Source organism: Gymnogyps californianus, chromosome Z (assembly GCF_018139145.2).
Source record: "Gymnogyps californianus isolate 813 chromosome Z, ASM1813914v2, whole genome shotgun sequence".
Taxonomy (NCBI): domain Eukaryota; kingdom Metazoa; phylum Chordata; class Aves; order Accipitriformes; family Cathartidae; genus Gymnogyps; species Gymnogyps californianus.
This window is the reverse complement of record NC_059500.1, coordinates 29,557,277-29,574,590: the sequence shown is the minus strand read 5'-3', so window position 1 is coordinate 29,574,590 and position 17,314 is coordinate 29,557,277.

The following is a 17,314-nucleotide window of genomic DNA, read 5'->3' as shown; positions in this document are numbered from 1 at the left end:
GTGGATTTGGGTGCCACCGCAGCGAGGCCTGCACTGGGCAGTGCAGGCTGGTGGGAGAGCAGAGCCCTGGGACGTGGGGGCAGAGGGTGCGGTGAGGAGGAGGCTAGGCCTGAGGTGATGAGTGGTGGGGCATGGGCTGGCCGTGGAGACCCCCCAGTGCGAAATATCTGCCCTGGGACCCGTTGCAGAGATGCAGACCTGGAGCTGGGCAGCACTTGCTTTTGGGGGGAAAAACAAAATAGTACCTGGCACATGTAGAAGGACCCATCAGCATCAACATCCCACCCCTCCTGGCCAGGGGCTGCAATGCTGCACCCCCTCTCCCACCAGGCTGACCCAGCGGCCATAGGGCATGTGAGGGAATGGTGGCCGTAGCAGCAGGAAAAGGGGGAAAAGCAGCATAGGTGGGGATACCAATGCCACCAGCATTGTTAGTAATACTGAGACTTTTTCTGCCGGTTTCATGCTTTCATTTTCTTTTATTAAATGCTAAACAGATCTGGGGGGCCAGGACCACAAGGGGCTGGTGTGTGGCCCAGTTGGCGGCCCGGCCCTGGTTTAGCTGGCCCCTGAGGCACCCTCCCAGTGTCAATGATGACGGGCTGGCTTTCTGGGGGGCTGGGAAGGGTCCTCGGAGCCACTGGCCCTCCTCTTCAGGGCTCGCTGGGGCCCCCCAGGTGAGCGTTCGCTGCCCCGGCTGCCAGTGGAGGGCCCAGGCACAGCCTCCGCCGGGTCCTCCTGGGCCTCTTCTTGCTCCCCACGGGTGGGAACGGGGGTGGAGGGGGGGCTGCTGGGGTCTCCACAAAGGGCTGGGCTGGGGGCAGGAGACCCCCCTTGGGAAGCAGCGGGTCCGGGGGCAGCTGCGGGGCTGTCCTCCCGCCCCCCAGCAGCATGACCGTCCCCCAGGCCCATCCGACGTCGGGCCTCCCCGCTGCACTGGCGCACGACGGTGTCAATAAGCTGGCGGACAAACCTCCGTGTGCGCCTGCCCAGGGAGGCCCGCAGCAGCTGGATCAGAGCTTCCGCATCTAGGCCAAAGTATCGCAGGCTGGATGTGATGAGGCTCTCCGCTGCTGCTGCTTCCCGAGCATCCTCGAAGAGCTGCCCCAGCTCCTGATGCAGCCAGGGCAGCAGAGGATGGAGGACAGCGGGGTAGATGCGGAAGAGGGATGCCCAGAAGCAGGCATGGAAGCCGCCCACTGGAGCCATGGGCAGTGGCCCCACAGCTGCAGGCCGGGGTGTTGCAGGGTGGCGGAGGCTGTGGGCAGCTGGGTGTTCAGGAGCTCCTCCTGTCCGGTGGATGACTGACGGTGCCGCAGGTGGTGGGATGACCTGCTCCTCAAAGTTGTCATCCTCTCGCACCGAGTGCACGATGGAGCTCACCCTCCTTTTGCAGAGGGGGCACTCGGGCTTGCTCTCAGCCCACCGCAGGATGCAGGGGTAACAGAATTTGTGGAGACATGGCATCACGTAGCTGGCCTCCTCCCAGCTGTCCAAGCATATTGGACAGCGGTTCTCCAGCTCCGTGGCCATGTTCTCCACGTGCTGCGGTGGGCTGGAGGGAGCTGGGGATGTAGAGCTGCTCCCTCTCACTGGCACTGCAGCAGCCGGTGTCACGCTAGAAAAGGAAGAGAGGCCACAGTTATTCGCTGGTCCAGGGAGGGGTGGAAGAAATACTCAGGTCCCTCAAGAAGGAAATTCTCCCAGCTCCCCAGGGTGACGTTTCCCCTCCCAGCTCACCTCTGCTGCTGCGAGTATGCCTCCTGGGTGCCCTGGCTGCCTGAACGAGGCAGTGCCGGGGAAAATCTTCTGATGGCTCTAGGGTTGGGCACTGAGAGCTGCACTCAACAACTCCTTGGGCACAACACCAGCACCAACAACAGCCTTGCATGACACTCCAAACCTCACGTGCTTGCTCAGCTGGAGCGCGGGCACGAGCCAGCTGCGTGAGACTCGGCGCCCGGATACAAGCAGGGCGGGACACGTGGTCACAATCCATTGCTCAGGGACATCACAGTCCATCACTTGGAGATGTCACAGTCTATCCGCTGGTTACAGAAACAGAACATCAGAACCCATCGCTCGGTGACGTCACCGTCCATCGCTTGGGGAAGTCACAACAGGCCGTCCTCACCCGCGCCACTCGCACATGTGTCCGGCGCTACTGCAAAGCCACTGCCCCTTCCATCCCCCCATCGCTTGTCTTGTGCTTGGCATTGGTGTTTTACGCCAGTCACCGAGGCCTCGGCCATGTCTTCCCAGGCCCCCGTCAGATAGCTCTGGCCATGGCTGACGTCTCCAGGCACATGCAGCACGAGGGTTCATTCGATAACACCTGTTGCCTCCCTGGGAGGCTGCAGGACAAAGTCCCACAGACTCTCCCCACACCCCAGCATTGCTGGCCAGCCCTCTGGGCTCCCCTGCTTCCTCCCATGGGAGATCAAAGGCAGCACTTGGCTTGCTTTCGGGGATTCTCTCCTACTTGTTGAACCATCAAACCAATGCCTCCAGCCTCAAGCTCTGGGTGTCCATTTGCTGAAGGTGGTTGCACCCCTCACCCCCCGTGGAGACACCACAGGATGCAGTCACTTCTCCAGACGGGTTTTTCTGTTCAGTTCCTGCCGCCTCTTGGGCCAGGGTGGACGTAGTGCTTGGGCTCCAGCTCCGGTGCGGGCCTGGATGGGGCCCATCATCCCCCGGTTGGAGTCTGCAGGGTGATGGGGTGAACGCTGAGAGTAATAATACTGATAGACCTTTGGCTGCACAGTCCTCTGAGTTGGAGGACCGTGACTGTGGGAACAGGGACTTTCAATTTGTGGCCACTGAAATTGTAAGGGACCAGTTGTATCAGCTGAATGTTCGTAAGTCCATGCGGCCAGATGGGATTCATCCCAGAGTACTGAAGGAGCTAGCAGATGTTACAGCAGGACCCCTCTCAATCATCTACCAAAGGTCTTGGGAGTCTGGCAAGGTCCCTGCTGACTGGAAGCGAGTCAGTGTTATTCCAATTTGCAAGAAGGGCATGAGGGAAGACCCAGGAAACTACAAATCTCTGAGTCTAACCTCAGTACCTGGAAAAATTATGGAGCAGATCATACTGGGTGCTGTTGAAAGGCATTTAAAGGACAATGCAATCATCAGTCACAGCCAACATGGGTTCACAAAGGGAAAGTCCTGTTTAATTAACTTGATCTCCTTCTACAACATCACCCGCATAGGAGATGAAGGGAAGGCAGTGGATGTAGCTTCTCTGGACTTTAGTAAGGCTTTTGATACTGCCTGTCACAGCATCCTTCTGGACAAGTTGTCCAGCTGTGAGATGAGCAGATATGTGGTGTGCTGGGTGAAGAACTGGCTGAACGACAGGGCTCAAAGGGCTGTAGTGAATGGGGCTGCATCTGGCTGGCGACCAGTCACCAGCGGTGTTCCTCAGGGCTCAGTTCTAGGGCCAGTCCTGTTCAATATTTTTGTTAATGATCTGGAGGCAGGAGTTGAATGCACTATTAGCAAGTTTGCTGACAATACTAAACTGGGAGGTGCTGTTGACTCTCTCGAGGGATAACAGGACTTGCAGAGGGATCTAGATAGACTGGACCATTGAACAATGATTAAAGGGATGAAATGGAACAAGTCCAAATGCCGCATTCTGCACCTGGGACAGAGGAACACCAGACACAAGTATAAATTGGGAGAGGAGTGGCTAGAAAGCAGCCCTGCAGAAAGGCATCTGGGGGTGCTGGTTGACAGCAGGCTCAATATGAGTCAGCAGCGTGCCCTGGCAGCCAAGAGGGCAAAACGCATCCTGGGGTGCATCAAACACAGCATAACCAGCCGGTCCAAAAAGGTGATTATCCCACTGTATTTAGCGTTGCTGTGGCCTCACCTTGAATACAATGTGTGGTTCTGGGCCCCACAGTTTAAGAAGGATGTTAAAGGCACTTGAATATGTCCAGAGGAAAGCAACAGAGCTGGTGAAAGAGCTGGAAGACATGTCCTGTGAGGAGCGGCTAAGGACATGAGGTTTGTCTAGTTTGGAGCAAAGGAGGCTGAGGGGCGACCTCATTGCTCTCTACAGCTTCCCGAGGCGGGGAAGTGGAGAGGGAGGTGCTGATCTCTTCTCCCTGATATCCAGTGACAGGATGCCTGGGAATGGCTCAAAGCTGCGCCAGGGGAGGTTCAGACTTGACATTAAGAAACACTTCTTCACCGAGTGGGTGGTCAAACGCCAGAACAGGCTTCCTAGAGAGGTGGTCGATATCCCAATCCTGTCAGTGTTTAAGAGGCATTTGGACAACACCCTTAATAACATGCTTTCACTTTTGGTCAGCCCTGAAGTGGTGAAGCAGTTGGACTAGATGGTCGTTGTAGGTCCCTTCCAACTGAACTACTATTCTGTTCTGTTCTGTTCTGTTCTGTTCTGTTCATTGCTATTGCTCCATGTGAGACCCCAGGCCTCAGAATGCCTCCAGCCTGGGAAAACCACCTCCTCCTTCCCCACATACCTACTGTTTTGAATAAGACTGTGTAGCAAAACCCTTTTAGAGAAAGAGGAAACCACAGCTTTTCACTATATGCTGATGCTCAGAGCCAGGACTGCAAGGGTGTACCAACAACTCTGCATGTACAGGGGCTGTTCTCTGCTCTCTAGAGCAGGTTGAGCCAGTAGTGAGGAGACAGTAAATGGTCTTGACACAGGTGGATGGGCCACCTTTACTTAACCCGGAAAAGAAACATGTAGCATTTATATATGTGTTTGATACATAGTCTCTTCTGGCAGGCAGAGCTCTCTGCTGCCTGCGGCTGTGCTCTCCAACACTCTCTTGACATTCAGTGCTGAGCAGGGTGCAGGGATAGTGATTTAGGACCAGTTCTGTAAAGGGATCACACTTGGCATTCGGCACCGAAGAAGTGTAGCTATCAGTATACTGTAAGTTGTATTTGCTCTGGGCACAGCTTTGTACAGCAATAAACAGCGGCACTGGCACAAGCTTAGAAACTGGCTGTGCTGAGACCCTCCACAGCTACACCTCAGGAGCAGCTGTCAGTGCCGACCCTGTGCAGAGCCTTCCCCACTCCTGGTGAAGGAGTGACAAGAGAGATGTGTTTCCAGGGAACCACATGCTTCCTTACTCCTAAACTTCCCTAGAAAAGGAAGACCTGGGCACAAGGACATGTGTAATGTGTATTTCTAAAAACAAATGCAATATATTAATCAACAGTTTTATTTAGTTTTATCCAGGAAGTCAATTACAATATCACCAGTTTGGTAAACCACGCAGAAAGTTGCCATAAAAAACACAAACAAAAAGTTGAAGGCAATACCCATTGACTCTAAGACCACTGTTGATCCTCTCAAGTTCCATCATAAAGCAAATCCAAAAAGTCGCACCAGTAAAACTGGGAGGCATTAATCGCTTCCTTGTGGCTCAGCCCCACGTTTTTTACCCACCGTAGGTTTGGGTTCTACTTCCTTTGCATATTTTTGATGTAAACACAATGAGGATTATCGTTGGTTGTAAACCACCTTATGATCAGAAACTTGCTTTCTCCACTCAGTCTAGCTCAGAGACATCCTGTCATTTCCCTTGCCCTTGGGCTTTTACTCTGCAAGACACTGTAATGTGGCCTACCTCTCAGTTATAAGCAGTTGTAACAGTCTGGATAATCTGTAAGATGCAAGGTGGAAGACAAATAAATAGGCCAAATGAAGGGCTGATGTAGCAGCTGAAAGGCTGTTTGTTCTCCATACAAACATTTCCAAAAGTCAGAACTAGGAAATTGTACCTTGACTGATTCCTATCGTTTAATTGCCTCATTTGAAGCTGAGACACTTGCTTTGACAGCCCCTGTTTAGTTTTAGTCACCATGTCTACGTATATCCAGCACCAGCCAAACTCAAAATGCTGATGAAGTGCAAGAGTCAGGACAGAGGAGGACATCCACTCTGCCTGCAGGCAACTGCACCAGATGGGCAGCCTTGCTTGGTCATAAGGCTAATTAAAACCAAGTAGGCTCTCCAGTTCATAGAATCACAGAATCATAGAATGGTTTGGGTTGGAAGGGACCCTTAAAAATCACCTAGTTCCAACCCCTCTGCCATGGGCAGGGACACCTTTCACTAGATCAGGTTGCTCAAGGCCCCATCCAACCTGATCTTGAACACTTCCAGGGATGGGGCACCCACAACTTCTCTGGGCAACCTGTTCCAGTGTCTCTCCACCCTTATCCTAAAAAAATTCTTCCTTATATCTAATCTAAACCTACCTTTTTTTAGTTTAAAACCATTGCCCCTTACATTTCTGGACTGACAGTTCTCTGAAATGTTTCCACCTTTCTTCTTAGGTAGGATTGGCACTGAACTACTATAGCCTGAACACTACAGAGTTTTGTGTCTTTTAACTCCTCTTTCTTGTCCTTCCCCGAGTGTAACACACTATAAATAGGCTGTGTACAGCCCTGCAGGAGCCATAGCCACATCCACAGACCTCTGCGCAAGATGACTCAGCCATGGTGCAACATGAGGGACATTGTTCTGCTCAAGAGCAAGGTCCGGGGGGAAAAGTGGAAGTATAAGGTGCTGGAAGGTCTGTGTATGTGACTTACCAATGTATCTGTGCAGGCAGATAGCCAGCCCTGACCAACACAAACAGGACAGAAACATGAAAAATGGTAGAAATGAGAAACATCAAAGAAGAGAGTACTAGTTTAAAGAAGCTGCTGACCAATGATGGGCGTTATGAAGACAACCACATCACAAGTATCAAGTAAAGGTATGAAGTCAGCAAACCTGGAACCACCAGGGAATGAGTCACCATGGTGGACTATATTTGGAAGGGGATGAGGATGTTAAAACGAAGAATATGGCAAGGAGGGGAAAAAGGTGATATAAGGAGAAGCAAATCATGTGGGTGAGGCTAATCACAGAAGCTGCTGAGCAGCCCTGAGCCAGATTGGCACAGCAATACAGGAAAATAGGTCTGTTTTGCTCTGACCGTATGTGCGTCTGACTTGCTTCTGTGCTCAGAGGAGACCTTGAGGTGCTTTCCTAAAACTGGGGGCACATAGGGGAGACTTCCTAAAGCTGTGAAGTTCAGCTCAGCGGGGATAAATGGTGACCTGAAAGTAAACTTTCCGTTTCAGTTTCCCCAACTGACAATACCACAAGCAGACACTTTATTTGCACCAGACCAAAGGTTTCCATGGGAAGAAAGATCCCATGAAAAAAGAAGATCTACTGTAGGGTTAGGGTTAGGGGTTAGGGTTAGGTTTTAGGGTTAGGGTTAGGGTTAGGGTTAGGGTTAGATCTACTAACCCTAGGGTTAGATCTTGGGTCAGGAAAGATCTACTGCAAATCAAATTAGATGACAATCTACAAGCCTTGCTGGGAATGCAACGCTGTTAGGTTGCTTACTCACTCACCTAAGACTTTTGTCTTCCCTCAAGGCTGAGCTCTGATACAGTTACTTTCAGAGGGTTCACAAGCAGAAGACAAATCAAGGTGCATTTATCCATAACCGCAGACAATCTCAGCATGCGTTAGTGATGTTGCCATGCTGATTTGAAGGGATTATTTGAACAACTTGGGAGGACAGTCGGGGCAGTTGCAATTATTTTATCTTCAAGTTCTTACCTCCCGAAAAGGTCATTACTCACACTGAGCGGTCTTGGTTCTAAGGCCCAGGACAAACACAACTGTAAGACAGAAAACTCCATGTGTATTTGATTTATACAAGCCTGAAGTCTTTCTACATGATTTCTTTGGTCTCTCTGTGAGTGAACAGGCTACTAAGCATATCTTTGGCTTTAAGTTTCAGGTGAAGATGAGGCAGTTTTCAGTCAGAGGGTTAGGAAAGTATCTGCCATCATGATGGACTGTGGTCTGTTTTTGTCTTTTGACTGATGCTACAGTATTGCTTACAGATCTTCCTGTGGTGAGAGTGCTGCTGTGTGTTTATGTGGCAGTGGAAACAGCACATTTTTCTTCCCCTACATCTGTTCCCTCCAAGCCCCTGTGCTGGGGATGTTGCAGAATGAGAGAAAGGTTTTCCTACAGGAGATGACAGTACTGAAACCCCGAGCCCTGAGTAGTCTCTTCTCAGCACACAGACCTACTTTGATATGGATCAGGCCCAACAATGTGCACAGGCTCTTCTTTCACATCAACCAGCCATGCCTGATGATGCCTTTGAAATGGCAGAACTGGCTTTCAAGTAGAAAGCATGGTGGAGCACACTGCTTGTCCTCTGAAGTCCTGAGCAAGTCCTGCAGAGGGACACCGTATGCAGTTTTTGAAAGACAAAGTGGCATTTGGGTGAAGGGGATGCTGCTAGCTGAACTCAGTGGTGAGGGTAAAGGGCTTGATTCCTACGACAGGAGGCAGAAGAGGAAGCCCTTGACTCACGGTCACTCATCTCACTGGCAGCTGGTCCCTGAGCACTTTTCCCCACCATAGAATCATAGAATGGTTGGGTTGGAAGGGACCTTCAAAGATCATCCAGTCCTACCTGCTTCCTGTAGGCAGGGATATCTTTCACTAGATCAGATTGCTCAAAGCCCCATCCAACCTGACCTTGGACACTCCCAATGATGGGGTATCCACAACTGCTCTGGGCAACCTGTTCCAGCGTCTCTCCACCCTCATCATAAAAAATTTCTTCCATATAGCTAGTCTAAATCTACCCCTTTTAGTTTAAAACCATTGCCCCTTGTCCTGTCGCTACCGGCCCTAGTAACAAGTCTCTCTCCATCTTTCTTCTAAGCCCCCTTTATACATTGAAAGGCCACAATAAGGTCTCCCCAGAGCCTTTTCTTCTCCAGGCTGAACAACCCCAATTCTCTCAGCCTTTCTTCATAGGTGAGGTGTTCCAGCCCTCTGATAATTTTTGTGGCCCTCCTCTGGACCTGCTCTAACAGGTCCATGTCTTTCTTGTACTGGGGAACACAGAGCTGGACACAGTACTCTGGGTGGGGTCTCACGAGAGCAGCGTAGATAGGGAGAATCACCTCCCTTGATCTGCTGGCTATGCTTCTTTTTAGGCAGCCCAGATTACAATTGGCTTTCTGGGCTGCAAGCACACATTGCCGGCTCATGTCTAATTTTTCATCTACCAATATCCCCAAGGCCTTCTCCACAGGGCTGCTCTCAATCCATTCATTCCCCAGTCTGTATTGACAGTGGAGATTGCTCCTAGGTGCAGAACCTTGCACTTGGCCTTGATGAACTTCACAGGGTTCACATTGGCCCACTCCTCAAGCCTGTCATGGTGCCTCTGGATGGCATCCCTTCCCTCAAACATATCAACTGCACCACTCAGCTTAGTGTCATCCACAAGCTTGCTAAGAGTGCACTCAATCCCACTCTCTATGCCATTAATAAAGATATTGAACAGTACCAGTCCCAGTGCAGACCCCTGAGGGACCCCACTTGCTACTGATCTCCATTTGGTCATTGAGCCATTGACTGCAACCCTTTGGATGCGGCCATCCAGCCAATTCCTTATCCATTGAACAGTCCATCCATCAAATCCATCTCTCTCCAATTTAGAAGCAAGAATGTTGTGGGGGACCATGTCAAGTGTTCTACAGAAGTCCAGGTAGATGACATCTGCAGCTCTTCCCTTGTCCACTGATGCAGTCACTGCGTTGTAGAAGGTCACTAGATTAGTCAGGCACAATTTGCCCATGGTGAAGCCATGTTGGCTGTTTCGCAACAGTACCACAGCAAGAGTAACCATGCACTCTGGACAAAGCCCTTGTGCTGCTGCTTGCAGCCACCCCTCAGAAGCGGAAGAAAACACCATGTTTGGGGGGGTCAGATGCAGAGAGAGATGAAGACCAAATTCATTACCATAGGACTGCAGATTAGCAAGACGTTTTTTGAACCTTTACATGAAGAAAGCAACACCAAAATTACATATTCAGACCAATGGTTGAATGGATCACAGCGCATTTTTACCCACATCAATATCTGGAGGGAAGGGATTCCTTTGCAATGTGACATGCTGAGCAATCCCAACACTGCTAATGGAGGTGGAAGAAAAAGGATTTTTGCTACTCCCTGCTCCATTCATCCAGCCAAGACTCCCAAAGTGTATTTGACTTCTACTACAGCTTTAGACAAGGCCAAATCTCTTTCCTCCCAATCTTATCATTGACCTTTAAGTTGCTGAATGCTGTGGATGGTGTAAATCTGCAGTACATTCCCTCCCATGGAGGCTGGGGGATGTTTCCTGTTGGTGGCATGCATCCACGACTTATTTGAACAGTTAAATTATTTTGCCAGAGCAATGAGTTGTCAAAAAGCTATGCTTTCAGCTAGTCCCAGCTAACTGATTTCACCCGTTTTGATCTGGCCTTCCTCATCTGTTCCTTTTTCAGTAACTCCACAGCCCTGCACAGAAAGCCAAGAGTTTAACAAGCAGCCTAGGGCAATGCACCTTTCAAGGACAACCAGTGTGAAAAGTGAAGGCTTACTTGTGCATGAAGATGTCAGACCTGGTCCTTGAGTGTTTACAGCTTGGGGATGTCAAAAACAGGCCCATACCTGGCCACAAACCCAAATCTTCAAGGGCTTCCTTTACCTAGAGTAGCACTATGTAGTGACAGGGTAAGGTGTCCCCTAAGACAAGCCAAAGTGGCTGCAAACACGGTTAAAGGCCAGAGCACACATTCTCCCTGGGTTAACCACAGCCTCTAACACTGCACCATGAAACGATGCTACTTGAACTGCTGTCCCTCCCCAGAGCTGCTCGTTAATTCTGATTCCTCCGCTGTTGCAGGGGAACAGTGCTTAACTCATATGGCTTAAAACCAGCCAGAATCAAAGTGGCCTACTGGTTTCTCAATTACATGCAATTAGCTGTCAATCGTCTTGTACTTCTAGCCTCCTAAGAGGTCTTGGGCTGCAACCGGGGAGGGCAGTTGGGCAGCCCTACCTTAATTCAGGTCCCAGAGCACTCCCAGAGGGGATCAGCGCTCAAGGCAGAGCAGAAAAGGAAAAGGCAGCTGCAATTGCTCCCTGCAGCAGGAAGAGAACAGCCTCATCACCATCCTGACCCAGGGTTAGGTACCCCCAAGCCACAGTGAGAGAGAAAAATACAGCCCTGGAATATTATTTCCCTTCCAGGTTTAGGGCCACAACACATGACAACTTCACTCTGTGCTCCCGGCACATCTGCCTCTGGTCCTGAAGATGAGAGTCTTGAGGTATTGCTTGCTCATGGGGGATGGGAAAGGTGCCCTGTGTTAAGAGGAGCTGCAAATACAGGCTCTTGGGCTCGGGGCAGGCACACAGGTGATGAGCCCTGGGGACTGCCAGGAGAGGTGGGCAGCAGAGACAGGCAGCTCAGCGAGGGCAGGGAGGGTGCAAAGGGCTGTTGGGGACAGACAGAGCCAGCCCTGAGCCTCTGCCCACAGAGGGGGCATTTCTTCCTGTCCCCTGCCCCACAGCAATTGGGCTTTTCTCTGCAGGCAGGGCTGGGGCATGCAGGTGCTGCAGAGCCCCAGTGAGGTCTGTGTTGGGTTTGTGTGGCGGGGGTTTGTGTAGCAGGTGAACGGCTACCGGGGTGGCTCCTGTCAGAAGGTGCTAGAAGCTTCCCCGGATCCAAGTTGGACCCACCTCTGGCCAAAGTCGAGCCCATCAGCGACGGTGGTAACTCCTCTGTGATAGCATATTTAAGAAGGGGAAAAGACTGCTAAATTGGAGCTGCGGTGAAGAGAGGAGTGGGTGTGAGAGAAGCAACCATGCAGACACCGAGGTCAGTGAAGAAGGAGAGGGAGGAGGTGCGCCGGAGCAGAGATTCCCCTGCAGCCCGTGGTGAGATGGCAGGCTGTGCCCCTGCAGCCCAGGGAGGTTAACGGTGGAGCAGAGATTCCCCTGCAGCCCGTGGAGGACTCCATGCTGGAGCAGGTGGCTGAGCCCAGAGAAGGCTGTGACTCTGTGGGAAAGCCCACGCTGGAGCAGTTTGCGGAGGACTGCAGTGTGTGGAAAGGACTCGCGTTGGAGAAATTCATTCATGGAGGGTTGACCCCTGTGGGAGGGACCCCCATGCTGGAGCAGGGGAAGAGTGTGAGGAGTCCTCCCCCTGAGGAGGAACGAGTGGCAGAAACAGCATGTGATGAACTGACCACAACCCCCATTCCTGCCCCGCTGCCCCGCTGCAGCGGGGAGGAGGTAGAGGAATCAGGAGCAAAGTTGAGCCCGGGAAGAAGGGAGGGGTGGGGGGAAGGTGTGTTTTTCAGATATGGTTCTATTTCTCATTATCGTACTCTGATTTGATTGGTAATCAATTAAATTGATCACTTCTTCCCCGAGTTGAGTCTGTTTTTTGCCCGTGACCATAACCGGTGAGTGATCCCTCCCTGTCCTTCTCTCAACTCATGAGCCTTTCATTATATTTTCTCCTCCCCATCCCACCGCGGGGGAGGAGTGAGCAAGCAGCTGCATGGTGCTTTGCTGCCAGCTGGGCCTAAACCACGACAGGTCCCTGGTAGCAGAAGGCTGCGAGGCAGATGGTGGCCCTGGAGGAAATCCCCAGAACCAGGATGCTGAGCTGCAGGTGCCCCCTCAGCCAACAGGGAGGCAGCTCAGGACAGCCCCAACAGCACCATGCCTTGCCTTGCCTTTGGCTCTGTAAGGCCAGGGCTCCTCTGGCTTTGGTGAGACACACAGGGGCCTCCTGGCCCCTGAGAGCCTGGGACTCTGCAGGAGTTTTCGTTTCAGACCTGTTGGATGGGCTTACCAGGAGGCGGCAATCCTCACAGCAGCTCTGAGAGCACCAACCAGCCTTGGGCCTGGGACTCTGCTGCCGAGCCTGGGCTGGGGCACGGGGGCATTTTGTAGCTGGAGCCAGAGCCCTGATACATGCCCGGTGGCAGGACAGACTTCTTGTGCACCACAGCCAGGCATTTGGTGCTTGCAAGCATGAGGGTTTTTATCTGAAATTAAATCACCTTCCCCTCCTGTTTGCCACCCCCTACCCCCAAATAGGTATTTGCTATGGCTGTAGCTATGCAGCAACTGTCCTTCCTACCCCCTGCACTCTGCTATTGCAAGGTGTTCCTCCTGTTGTTGTGGCCAACGGTCTCTACACTTCACCTGGAAGAGTCCTTCATACTGCCCCATCTACGCACAGTCTTAGCTGCATGAAGGGTCCCCCTTACTTTTAATAGCTTTCCTTATCTTGTGAACAGGAGCCATTGCTAAACCTCTGTTCCCATGCTTTGAGCCTTTCGTCCCATATGTCTTTGCACCATGCCTCCAGCATGGGGTTGTGCACCCCTCACGACAGGGCTGGAAACCACTTTTCCTCTCCCAGAGCCAGGAAGCCCCATTTTGAAACTGACTCACAAGGGGGTGGGCTGAAGGGGTGGTTAGTCCCACGAGGATGGCAAATCCACCTATGTTACAGCTCCCTGCAGGCGGGAGACCTGGTGCTACATTTTCCCACTTTAAGCCTGCAAATGCAGTCAGACGGGATCCTGGGGCTTTGCAGTCCAGCTGCCTTCTGCGCTCCTCAGCCCTTAATCATGCTCCAAAATTAGGCTACAAGTGAATCCTTCGAAATGTCTGGGTTGCTTTGTCCCACAGCCATTTAACCATGCCAGGTGGCAGAAATGAGCATGTCTTACTACCAAATATACACCCTGGAGCCTAGAAAATGATACTGAAAAATCATCCTTTCTGACTCTGGTCCTGGGAGGCAATGGTGGACAGGTACCTATGCATGCTTTTTGTATCACACGCTTGGGGAGAGGGAAGCTGGGGGCCAGTCCTGGTGCCACGGAGTCGGGCTGTAAGCAGTGATGGCCAGCTTCAGCACAGGGATCCTGGCAGGCCAGGCAGGTGGGGACTGAGATTAAACCACAAACAAGTTTTCTGCTTTGAAAATCATGAGAAGGCACTGGTGCTAACTTACTGCACTCCTGAGCTGGAGCCTGGCTCCTTGTTGGGCTCATCGCTCACATGGGCTTGGTCACTAGTGCAGGGGCCTGGAGGTGTGGTTCCCTGCTCACAGGCTGCTGACAAGGAAGGAAACAGCAAGAGCGAGCTCATCGTGCAAGTCTGTGTTGCTCCTCCTCTCTCCTGTTCATCTGAACTGTGCTGCCACTGCAAAAGGCTTTCCAAGAGATGATAAAACCAGGCTTTTCTGGCCGAGATCCTACAGGAAGGATGCATACCTGCCCCTCAGCTCTGGCTAGGTTCATTGCTCAGCCTCCCTCTCCTATAGAAGCAGATGAAATGAACATAGAAACCAAGAGTTTCCGCCAAAGAGCTGTGAGGCAAACGTTTTCTTTCGCCGCCATTTCCCTCTGAAAAACTGGGACAGACCACTGCAGACTGGGGCTTGTAGAGAAGGTCCATATCAAAGCTCTACCTACAGGTTCCGGCTGTGCTCTGACCTCGTGAAGTTATATGTGACTTGTTCCTCCTCCTCTTGGGGTCACTTATCCTGCTTGTCACAGCACTACACCTCAGCAAACTTGACACTGGGCATCCCTACTCTACAGACGGGTGTGCCTGCAGGTGAGCCAGCTCTGCTTCTTCCACCACCTCTCCCAAAGCTTGCTACTGAGTTTCCCCAGTCAGCCCTTCCAGCATTGGCTTGACTGCCAGGCTGGACCCCAGCACCTGAGGCTGGGAGTCAACACAGATAAAGGATGGTTGGCCACAGTCACACTTAACAGCTGAGCAAGGAGAAAGGAGGATGAAGAAAGCACTTGTACTGAAGGCAGCACTGCAAAGTGCAGCTGCTGACTTTTGTCAGCTACTGCAGGCTCCAGGGAAGAGCAAAGGCACAAGACCCTCTGCTTTGATTCCCTGGAAAAGACATGGGACTGTCTTGAATCTTCACGAGGGCCTTTGATTTTCATAAAGCTGTTTTTCCCCAGGGTGGCTTGGGTGTGTTATGAGTGGGTTTGGGAAGTCTGGCAAAGGTGTAAAGTGCTGGCGTGGATGTGCTCTACAGTGCATTGGTCATCAGTAACGCTGCCAGTGTTTCCCCATGCATGTCAAGCTGCACAGACTACTCATTGGGTTCAGCTCCTCTCCAAGGAAGGTGGATGGCAGGGCTGTGCTGAGATCCCTCTGACACAGCAGGGCACACACACGCAGGCCAAGGGGCCTTGCTGGCGAGGCTGGGGATGCTGGAGGAGGACAAGGCAGCACTGCAGGATGTGAATGCCTGGCTGGTGGAGCAGGGAGCCAGCTGGGGTGATCCCAATGCTGCTGGGTGCTGGGACAGGGGAGGCTGGGGAAGTGTGCAATGGGGGACCCCAGTGCTGGTGTGAAGGGAGGCAGATGGTGGCAGGAGGGTGTGCATGAACTGGGGATCTCATGGCTCCCTATTCCCGCAGGCAGCAGAGGTCCCAGTGGGTGGCTGAGGTGGCGGTTGAGCTGCTGCCCGACTTCTGCATGCTCCAGCGGCACATGGAGCAGAGCTGCATGATAAAAGCAAAGAGCAAGGAGCTCCGGCAATGTGAGACAGGTGTGCAGTGGCCCCTCGTCCCCAGGGGCTGAGGCTCTGACACTTCAGCTGCTGCTCTGTCCTTTCCCCACAGAGGAGGAAGAGAAGCAAGAGGTGCAGGACACCACACTAGAGTTCAGCTGGGAGGTTGAGGTCCCCTCCTCAGCACCTGTGCAACGGCCAGGGCAGCAACCGGAGCTCACCCCTGTCTCCGGCTCCTCTTCCCAGAACCACAACCTGGCCCAGTGGTACCAGAGCAGGGACCATGAGCTCTGGAGGCTGGAGGAGCTACTGCCATAGCTACAGCTGGAGGTAAGGACCCCCCTTGTGCCCAGGTGTCCTTCTCCCTGTCCCCCAGTGCCTGCAGAGCTGGCTGGGAAAGGGGACCCAAGTGTGAGGGCAATGCCCGAAGGGATGCATGAGGGCAAATGCCCGGACCTCCTCTCAGGCAGAGGTCTCATGGGAGTGCCAATCCCTCTGCCCCTCTTCCCCCATGCCCTGCTTGGTGCTCCAGTTGCCTCCCTCTCCTGCAGGAGCGCTTGCAGGCAGTGAAGGGGGAGAGAGCCACTAGGCTGAAACAGCTGGACAAAGTACAGGGGTGAAGCGGATGCATCCTGGCAGTGCCAGGGATGGGATGTCAGTGCTGGGGCCATGCACCCCAGCACCCTCAGCCAGCACCGTGGCCAGGGAAGGCATCAGTCCCAGGGTCTGTCACTTCCCTGTGCCTTGTGAGTCACCACCAGGTGTCCCTGAGCCCTGGAGCAGGGGGGTAGGTAGTGAGTGGGCGCAGTGTCAGGGCCGGAGAGGGTCGGGTGTCCCCAGGTGCCTAGCCACCCTACACTGTGTACCCATTGCGTTGCAGGAGAAATAGTGCTCACCCCAGCTGGACAAGCAGCTGTGGGGGCAACAGGAACAGAGAAGGGCTGTGCCAAGGGCATGGGGAGGTGCACACTGGCATGGAGGCTTCGGAGGAAGGCTGCAGCAGCCACGTGGACTCGGACCCTTCTCTCTCCCAGGCACTCCATCATGACTAGCCCAACTGTGAGAGGAGGTTGGAGGAGCTGGAAAACGCCCAGTGAGTGCTGACTGGGGACCCCTTGCCCAACATGGGTAGCCAGGGCAGCTGTGCTGCCTGGGCCCGGGGAGTGCATGTGGCAGTGGGGAGCCCCCCTCGTGACAGAGGTACTCATCCAACCAAGCCCTGTGGACTGCGGCAAGCAGCAGACAGAGCAGGAGGCTGAGGTGCTGCGGTCTGCACTGCCGGGGATGGCGGAAGCGCAGCTGGTGAGGGGACACTGCCAGCCCCTGCCCCAGCTGGCAGGGGCTCACTGGGGACAGAGGTCTGTGCTCTTGTGCAGTGCAGAAGCGGGGGCGCTGTCCTGGAGTCAGCCCTGGCTGTCCCAGCCATGTAGCAGGGCCCAAAAAGCATGCCTGCTCTCCGTTGACCTGCGGGAGAGGGACATGCTGTCTGAGATGCAGCATCACTTTCTCCCGCGGCTGTGCTGGCCTCAAGCTCCATCCCTCCCTCCTGGCCTCACCTGCCAAGGGCAGCTGGAGATGCAGCTTCCCCTCATGCCTGTGTGGGGTGGTGAGGAGGGAAGGGATTCCTTTCCCTGGTTTGGAGGGGAAACAGGTGGTGAAATCCAGGACATGGCCCTGGAGCATGTAGCTCCAGAGTGACTCTAGGACTGGGGATCTCCTCTTATCTGTCCCATTCCTCATCTCTACACTTCTTTCCCCATCTCAGTATCCATCTCCCTGTTTCCCTCCGTCCCTCTTTCCTGCTCTCCATCCCTCTTCTTCTGTGTCTCTGTCCCACTCCCTGGTTTTCTCACTCTGCCCCTCTGTTC